The sequence below is a fragment of the Triticum urartu genome, chromosome 4 (assembly GCF_003073215.2).
Source record: "Triticum urartu cultivar G1812 chromosome 4, Tu2.1, whole genome shotgun sequence".
NCBI lineage: Eukaryota > Viridiplantae > Streptophyta > Magnoliopsida > Poales > Poaceae > Triticum > Triticum urartu.
Window position 1 is genome coordinate 16,128,792 of NC_053025.1, and position 9,226 is coordinate 16,138,017.

Here is a 9,226-nt window from a genome sequence, read left to right on the forward strand (position 1 = left end):
TAAGTTTAATTAGCAGGTGGGGCCCTGCTGTCAGTGTCACTAGGTGTTGTCTAAGTGCGTCATTAGCCTAAACTAATGTGCCACGTCACCATCGCCGGAGTTACGCCGGCGGCGACGAAAACGCGGCGGAGACACACTGGGTTAGCTCGGGTTTTGCCCACGATTGACCAAATCGACCATGGTTTGGTCCTACGCGTAGCTGGGACTCGCGCGCATCTGGTAGGGCAAACGGAAGGGGTTGGGGTGGAGCGAGCTCGCCGGAGTCGAGCTCGTAGCGGCGGTCGGCGTTCGGGTGTTGAGCGAGATGGAGCTACAGAGCACGGGGAGATGGATGGGTGTGTGCGTTATGCTCAGGGGAGTGCGGTCAGTTCAGTGGTGAGCTCAGACGCGTGCTTGCACGGCCGTAGCCGCGGTGGCGACATGGCCGGCGGCAAGGAGCAATCGGCTCCGATGGCCACGGTGGCTAGAAGGCGCCGGAGAGCACGGGGAGAGAGGGGAAAGAGGCAGGGGCTCACGGCGATTCCAGTAGAGGCGTCGGCGAGGCCGGGGAGAGGCTGGAGCTCGCGAATCCCCGATGAGTCCGCCGGCGGTCAGAGGTTGGAGACGAGGTTGGGGACGACGCTGCAGGGCTTCCGGAGGGGCGTGGCTCGGTGGGGAGGGAGAGGGGGTCGAGGCGGAGCTCCTGAGATCAGCGGCAGGGCGAGGGGTGGTCGGTGGCCGCAGGAACGGCGAGCGGTGGCGAGCACGCTTGGGTGGTGCGAGGGAGGAAGAGCCAGAGGAGGGAAGGAGCTGCGGGTGCGAGAGAGAGGGCCAGGGGGCGCGTGGCGCCTCCAGGCGCTCGGCCGAGGGCGGGGGAGGAAGCAAGAGGTGGAGGCCTCGAGCGCGCGCGCGTCGACACGCCTCTGCCTACTGGCAGAGGTTGAAGACGACCGCTTCGGCCAGTGGGCTGGGCCAGCTAGAGGGGCTGGCCAGCTGGGCCGCGACAGGTAAGCCAGGTGAGTCTCTGCTCTTTGCTTTCTATTTTTGTTTTTTTCTATTTCTTTTATTCTGTTTTGAATTAGTAAAAATACTAATTCATTTTTAAATCTCCCGAGATAAATTGGGGGCATTATTTGGATTATTCCAGAAGCCCACAAATTATGACAGAATATTTGGAGCATCTAAAATATATATAGAATTCAAATGCCCCAATTCAAATACATTATGATTTAATTCAAAATTCCAGGAATGACCTAGAAACATGTTCATCATTTTTGGCAGAGGTTTTTGCCTTTATCAGAAATCATGAACATTTTCAAAGGGCATTTTGGGATCATTGAAAATGATTTTATTTGAACTTATTTGAATTCATTTGGTGCTAGGGTTTCAACATCCCCATTTCAAGTTTCTTAGGAATTTAAACATGATGACATGATGAGCAAGCAAAGTCAAGCAAGGGTTGATCTGGGGCTGTGACAACAGACTTCGTTCACTAGCAATCCACAATGGCTCTTGGATGCTCAGAACATGACGCCTAACCGGCTGGAGGATTCACAGTCCTCAAGTGTAACAAGTCTTTAGATCATGCGGGCAGAAAGACTTCAGTGATGCCTAACACTCTTTGGCTCTAGGTGTTTTGGGCTTTGTCCTCGCAAGGATCTCTCTCTCTCAAATGCTTCAGAGGTGGGTTGCTCTCAAACGACAAAAGTTGTGCACTAACTCTGAGCAGCCCCCAATTTATGGTGTAGGGGGTGGGCTATTTATAGCCAGGAGGCAACCCGACCTGATTTGTCCGAACTGACCCCGGGTCACTAAGGAACCGACACGTGTCCAACTGTCGGATTTCAAACACACGCAGCAGCTTGATTTGGGCTACAAGTAAAGCTAACTCATCCAGCTCTGAATAAGATTTGCTCTCATTGTCTTCGCTCAAAGACATAGGATTTGGTTGAGCATCACATCAGTCACTCTGACTTTGTTCACTTGGACCCCACTTAACAGTACGGTGGTTCCTATGACTCAACAAAGAAGAAAAGGAAACTACGAAACAACTATGTCTTCGCATTCCATAGTCTTCACGTGAATGTCTTCTTATGTCATAATCTTCACTATGAACATCTTCACAAACCACCATTGTCTTCAATGTCTTCATACATTTTTAGGGGTCATCCCTGGTAGGTAAACCGAATCAATAAGGGACTACTACATGTGTTATCCTGCAGTTCTCATAAACACATTAGTCCTTCAACCAAGTTTGTCGTCAATACTCCAAAACCAACTAGGGGTGGCCGTAGATGCACTTACAATCTCCCCCTTTTTGGTGATTGGTGAAAAACTGGTTGAAGTTTTCAACGGGGATAAAAGTATGTGAAAGTTAAGGATTAAGGCATTGTCTTCATAAGTAGAAAAAGGCTACCCCTGAAGATGTGCATATAAGTAGTTTCCTTTTGAATGCAAATGCACATGGCACGTTTTACTTTGTGGAGATCCTCTTCAACTTATGAAGACAATTCATCATGCATATAAAGAGATAACGAAGATAATGACATGCATAATGAAAAATGGACGTCTGTGGGATTTATCATCGCATCACACAGTGGCAGCAAAAACAACGTAGCAGACAACCATCGAGTTTAAGTGTTGCAACCCAAAAACCAAATTGTTAAAAAGATGAGAGTTGCAACGACTTAGCAAAAATTTATGCAACCACCCATAATGACCCGCTTGAAGACTGTCAACTCATATGCTTCTCCCCCTTTTGTCAGTAATGACCAAAAATGTTTGAAGACATAGAGTATCTACTCGTTCCCAGATGGAGTAGATGATGGAGTAGGGTCGACGTTGGAGTTAGGTGGTGCGGACGGGCCTGATGCAGTGTCGTGGTGCAGTGCAGCCAAGGTTGGTGAAGTGGCATCGTCTTCTTCATCGACGACTCTCGCAACAATAGTTGCAGCCGAAGATGAATGCTCAGAATCTTCAATGGAGGGAGTGCGACGCCAGCTTGCATTTGGTGGAGGCCTGGAGTCAAACTTGAAGTTCTCTGTGAAGCCACCTTCGCGAAATCGTCTTCAGGATAGAGCATTATGAGGCTCTTCTAGGCCCGCCGACAATCTTCATGTGCAACAAATGAGTTCTTGGTGGCCAAATTACGGATGCGATTGGCATCCACCAAGAGACTCTGCATCTGACGCTTCAGCCAGTCCTGATGCTTATCCTTCTTCTGATGCAATGCCACAAGGAGCTCTCGGTCATTGAGTACACGAGATCGCTTCTGAGGCCTTTGGGCAATTATACTTGCAGTGGCTTCAGTGTTAGCACGGTGTGGCACTCTCATGTTCCCAGCCAGAGGATAAGCGGGTGTTGCAGCATTGGGGACAAGGATTCCGTCAATTGGCTGCGAGAAGCTTTGATGTTCAGCATTCTGGAGATGTAGGGGCTTCTTGGCAGGCTCGGGGTAGATGGCTTCAATAGACAGATCAACCTCAGGCAGAAAAACAATGTGGTTGCACGCTGAGGGCTGATAGTCTATAGTGGAATGAAGCTTAATTAGGCGCATCACCCATGGAGCATAGAACTTCAGGCCAAATAGATCAATCCCAGAAGCAGCAAGTTGTCTGATGAAGAAATCCTGGGTGTTGAATTTGATGCCATTGATGATATTGAATACCAAAGTCTTCATGGCTCCTTCAAGTTTAGCTTCAGAAGAATGTCCCTTGATTGGCCATAGAGTACGCCTCAGAATATGGTATACTGTGTGTGGCAAGTACTCGAGGTCCTTCACAAAGAACTCCTTTGGGTATTCAGTGTCTTGAGGCAATGGATTCATCAGGCTAAGCATCTGGCTCATGTTTGGTTTAGGCCTCTGAAAAATGCTCTGCAGCTCATCTCTATGAAGATGACAACCAAGTTCATATAATTCACCTGGAGTGGGCAGGGAAGTAAGCTCGATGATGTCTTGAGCTTTGGCTTCGTCATGTACATCATCTATCATCCACTCAAGGATCCAAGTCTTCGGATCCCTATTGTAGCCGCAAATATGGAGGGTGGCATAGAACTGCAGCAGACTCTTCATTCCGGTGTTCTTTGTCAGTCACGAAAGGCAGACGACCAACATCCCCGGGACTACCCACAGTGGGAGTAACATAGGTAGTAACATCACACATATCTGGGTTAAATAGATGATGTGGCATGCAATAAATGAAGAAAGAGATGAAAGTAGTAACATAGCTAGTTACTACTAGTGAGGGAGTCCTGGATTAGGGGGTGTCCGGATAGCCGGACTATAACCTTTGGACGGACTCTTGGACTATGAAGATACAAGATTGAAGACTTCGTCCCGTGTCCGGATGGGACTTTCCTTGGCGTGGAAGGCAAGCTTGGCAATACGGATATGTAGATCTCCTCCCATTGTAACCGACTCTGTGTAACCCTAGCCCTCTCCGGTGTCTATATAAATCGGAGGTTTTAGTCCATAGGACGAACAACAATCATACCATAGGCTAGCTTCTAGGGTTTAGCCTCCCTGATCTCGTGGTAGATCCACTCTTGTACTACCCATATCATCAATATTAATCAAGCAGGAGTAGGGTTTCACCTCCATCGAGAGGGCCCGAACCTGGGTAAAAACATTGTGTCCCTTCTCTCCTGTTACCATCCGCCTAGACGCACAGTTCGGGACCCCCTACCCGAGATCCGCCGGTTTTGACACCGACATTGGTGCTTTCATTGAGAGTTCCTCTGTGTCGTCATCTTTAGGCCCAATGGCTCCTCCGACCATCAACAGCGATGCGGTCCAGGGTGAGACTTTTCTCCCCGGACAGATCTTCGTATTCGGCGGCTTTGCACTGTGGGCCAATTCGCTTGGCCATCTGGAGCAGATTGAAAGCTACGCCCCTGGCCATCAGCTCAGATTTGGAAGTTTGAACTACACGCCTAACATCCGCGGAGACTTGATCTTCGACGGATTCGAGCCACAGCCGAGCGCGCCGCACTGTCACGATGGGCATGATTTAGCCCTGCCATCAAACAGCTCCCTGGAGGCCGCACCCGTATCTGCTCCGACCCTTAGCTCGGAGCCAACCGCGCCGATCGAGGACAAGTGGCTAGACCCCGCCGCAGGGGCTGCAGTCTTAACGGCGATCGAGCCAAACACCGGCCTTATCCTCTGCGAAGCCCGTGACTCCAGGGTGTCGGACTCTTTTCCGGGCTCCGAACCCTCCGTGCCCCTACCAATCGAATCCGATTGGGCGCCGATCATGGAATTCACTACCGCGGATATCTTTCAGCACTCGCCCTTCGGCGACATCCTGAATTCACTAAGGTCTCTCTCTTTGTCAGGAGAGCCCTGGCCGGACTATGGCCAACAGGATTAGGATGCAGACGACGAAGAAATTCGATGCCCACCCACCACCCACTTCGTAGCCACTATCAATGATTTAACCGACATGCTCGACTTCGACTCGGAAGACATCGACGGTATCGACGACGATATAGGAGACGAACATGAACCAGCACCTATAGGGCACTAGACAGCCACCCCATCCTACGATGTATACATGGTGGACACACCCAAAGGAATCGACGAGGAAGAATGGGATGACGCAACGAAGGGTCGCTCCTCCGAAAAGCAGCCAAAGCGGCGGCGTAAGCGCCGCTCCAAGCCCCGCCCCGACAGAGACAGCGGTCGTACAGACCCAGCCACAGAGCAGGGCGAGCCGGCGAACAATGAACATGGCATCGAGCAACCGTCCGAACAAGGTAACTTGGATAAACAAACCGCACAACCCGTCCCCGGCGAAGATAACAGTCCGGACGACCTCACGCCAGACAAGTTCCTGGAACAGGAAAACCTCCACAAAAGGCTCGTCGCCACGGCGCGTAGCCAAAAAAAGCAGAAGCGGAAGCTCAAAACTGCGGAAGACGCACTCCGAATCAGATGGAGCAAACTACTCAACACCGCAGACAAATACGGCGATAGTCGCCACACAAAGAGCTACCCGAAGCGAAAGCTACTGCCCGAATTTGATGAGGAGGCCCTAGAGCCCCCAAAATCAAAAAATAAGGAAGCCACCCGGTCGGATAGACGACCCCATGGACAACATAGAGCGGCAAATGGCGCCGCACACAAACCAACACGCGATCCACCCAAGGATTCACATCAAAAGGATGGCCCATCCAGGTCCATTTACGGGCCAAGAAAGCAAGCTCTAGTAAGCAATGTAACGCAACAAATATCCGAACAACACGGCACACCCAAGTACAGGGGTGCTGCACACCCCCTTTGTTTCACCGATGAGGTGCTGGACCATGAATTTCCAGCGGGATTCAAGCCCATAAACATAGAGGCATACGACGGAACAACAGACCCTGGAGTCTGGATTGAGGATTATATCCTAGACATACACATGGCCAGAGGAGACGACCTCCACGCCATAAAATACTTACCCCTCAAGCTCAAAGGGCCAGCCCGGCATTGGCTTATAGGCCTTCCCGAATACACCATTGGAAGTTGGGAAGAGCTCGAGGATGCTTTTCGGGCAAATTTTCAAGGGACCTATGTCCGACCTCCGGACGCAGACGATTTAAGCCATATAACTCAACAGCCCGGAGAGTCAGCCCGGAAACTCTGGAACAGATTTCTTACTAAAAAGAACCAGATAGTCGACTGTCCGAACGCCGAAGCCTTAGCAGCTTTCAAACACAGCGTTCGAGACGAATGGCTCGCCAGACACCTCGGCCAAGAAAAGCCAAGAACAATGGTCGCATTAACAAGCCTCATGACCCGCTTTTGCGGGGGAGAGGACAGCTGGTTGGCAAGATGCAGCACCAGTGACCCAAGTACATTCGAAGCTAGGGATGGAAACGGGAAACCGCGACGCAGCAAGGACCAGCGCCGGAATAAGGGAAACAGCCCGAAGAGCACGGCACTCAACGCCGGATTCAAAAGCTCTCGGCAGAATCAGAAAAAGCTGCCCCTCAACGATAACAGGGATGAGCTATCTAACCTAAACAAAATCTTGGACAAGATATGTCAAATCCACAGTACTCCCGGGAAGCCTGCAAACCATACCCACAGAGATTGTTGGGTCTTCAAGAAATCCGGCAAACTCAACACCGAACACAAGGGGCTCGACACACCAAGTGAGGACGATGACGAACCCCACAAGCAGAGCACCGGGAAACAAAAGAATTTCCCACAAGAAGTCAAAACAGTAAACTTACTTCACGTGACAAAAGGGAAAAACAGAGTGGCACCTATAGAGATACGCGCCATACGGCCTATCCCGAAGGAGTCTCGCCACTGGTTGTTAAAACCGATCACCTTCGACCATCAGGATTAATCTAGAAGTATCCGGAATGCAGGCTGGACTGCCCTGATATTAGATCCGATAATCGACGGACTCCACTTTACACAAGTCCTGATGGACGGCGGCAGTGGTCTAAACCTGCTATATCAGGACACAATCCGCAAAATGGGGATGGACCCAACAAAAATTCACCATAGCAACACTTCCTTTAAAGGAGTAACGCCAGGCCCGGATGCCCATTGCACGGGTTCTCTCCTGCTAGAAGTTATGTTCGGCTCCCCCGATAACTTCCGCCGCGAAAAACTAACCTTCCACATCGCCCCATTTTCAAGTAGCTATCAAGCACTACTAGGACGCGAAGCTTTCGCCCGCTTTAACGCAATACCGCATTATGCATCTCTTACGCTTAAGATGCCCGGTCCACGAGGCATCATCTCACTAAAGGGAAATATCAAGTGTTCCTCGAGCGCGGAAGAATATGCGGCTGCCTTGACAGCCATACATTAAAACAGCTTCACCAACAAAAGCATCTAACAGGTCATTAAGACCACGGACACGGCTAGGCGAGTCTGGAGCAAACATATAATTGATAATGATTTAGTAGCCGTACACCCCTACACAAGGGGCTCCGCGTATGTAAAATAAGCGACAATAAGGCTCAATTTTACCCGTCTTGAATTATACTTTGTTTATTTAGTACGACATACATTCCGCACGACTATTCTTTTTTTCTTTTCAGCTAAGTTCCTCTCTTTTACAGATGAACACCATGCTATGCCCGTCCAGGACACGGCACAACGGAGACACAGGCGCAGACGTGCAGCAGGGACCCGTCTCCAGGATTCTTTTTAGATTAAGACCCTGCGTAAACCTTTTTTACTGCCTCTTGTTGATACACATCCCCCGGATTCTCAGTATAACTGACGAGGAGGCTGGCATCTTGGCATGTGGCCACGTCAGAATTTTGCACGTACCTGGACACCAGGGGCTTATTATCAAGGGCATTGCTCAGTCTGTTTCCATAAAGACCGAATACCTAAGGGGGTGTTCGGCGTCGTGAGTTTGGCCTTATATGCATCAGCTCCGAATCATGTCTTTGGTCAAACGTTGGGTTTTCCCGGCTCCTGTGTTTTGCTGCCTTACGTTCCGTTCTATCGGCTAAGGCGGCACCAGGAGAACTACTTCGATTGTGCCCCAATTCAGCCAGGCGAGCACCTCAGTAGAGAAAGCCGAAAACTGACTGTCATGATATAGCGTGAGACTGGTCAACCACTCGATGACCTATCGGAATCTTCGGGATTCCTCCGCATTAACAAAGGGCCGTTTCCCGGCCAGGCACACACACGCCCCGAGTTCGGGCGAGCGCGGCGCCACCAGGGGCTATATAGTAGCCTCACCGTCAAGCTCCTATGGTCAAGTGAAAGTGATAAAGCATTATAGTCCGGTTGCCTAGTTCGCTGCGCTATCACCTCCTTCATGGACCAAGACGTTAGATCAAGTGTGAAAATGCGCCTTCTGCGAACACCCCCGCATTATATGCGTGGGGGCTGAAGCCGACGACTGCCATCTTTCAGGTTATGTACACATATACATTAACGGCCGCACAGGAGGTATTTTAATTCTTGAAGGCACAAGTATAAAAAGCTTTTATATTCCATCAAAATATTGTTTTACAATAATCCATGTTATTCGAACATAATATCCTTCGAGCACCGCGTCTCTATTAAACGAGCGCCTTGCAGAACTACCTGAAAATAGTGCTCGGCAGGTACTCGGCTTCCGTCCGAGTCTTTGGATGCAACAACGGTGGCCTTCATCTCTGCCCAGTATGTCTTGACACGGGCAAGGGCCATCCGCGCACCCTCTATGCATGCTGACCTCTTCATCGCATTGATATGCGGCACCACACCAAGGAACTGCTGCACCAAGCTAAAATAGCT

The 9,226-nt window shown here is 50.2% G+C and overlaps 1 pseudogene; it reads left to right on the plus strand.

Annotated features, from left to right (window-relative positions):
• Positions 1-7,295: 7,295 nt before the first annotated feature.
• LOC125554528 lies at positions 7,296-7,872 on the plus strand (annotated as a pseudogene).
• Positions 7,873-9,226: the final 1,354 nt, after the last annotated feature.